This window comes from Cavia porcellus, unplaced genomic scaffold, assembly GCF_034190915.1.
Source record: "Cavia porcellus strain 051 isolate PalLab524CR breed Dunkin Hartley unplaced genomic scaffold, mCavPor4.1 scaffold_6, whole genome shotgun sequence".
Lineage (NCBI taxonomy): Eukaryota > Metazoa > Chordata > Mammalia > Rodentia > Caviidae > Cavia > Cavia porcellus.
The window spans coordinates 84,507,779-84,508,177 of NW_026947489.1; positions in this window are offsets into that span (position 1 = coordinate 84,507,779).

Below are 399 nucleotides of genomic sequence, written 5' to 3' on the forward strand. Positions count from 1 at the left end.
CCAGAGAGAGAAGGACCTTTGTGGATGTGAAAATAAGGTAGAAAAATTAAGATAGGACAAGGCATGCAGGATGCATTCTAGACATTCAAACGTGCACAGAGAGGAGGAAGAAGCAAGGTTAAGAGAGCCAAGGATATCACCTGGTAAAGGTACAACCTGGTGAGGTGTTTATCTTAGTAATCTGCTGCTATATGTTCAATACTTGGCTACAATCGATTAGGAAAGAGAAACAATACCAAAGCTACTGTTTATCAAGAGCCAACTGGTCAGACATTGCTGTTGTCAAAATAATGTCCCAAATAATGATTCTTTCAAGGCTTTAGTAAGAAGATTTTAAAAGCTCAGGATGAACAATTTTTGTCTTCAGTGAGACCTGGAAAAAGCACTAGGGAAGCCAAG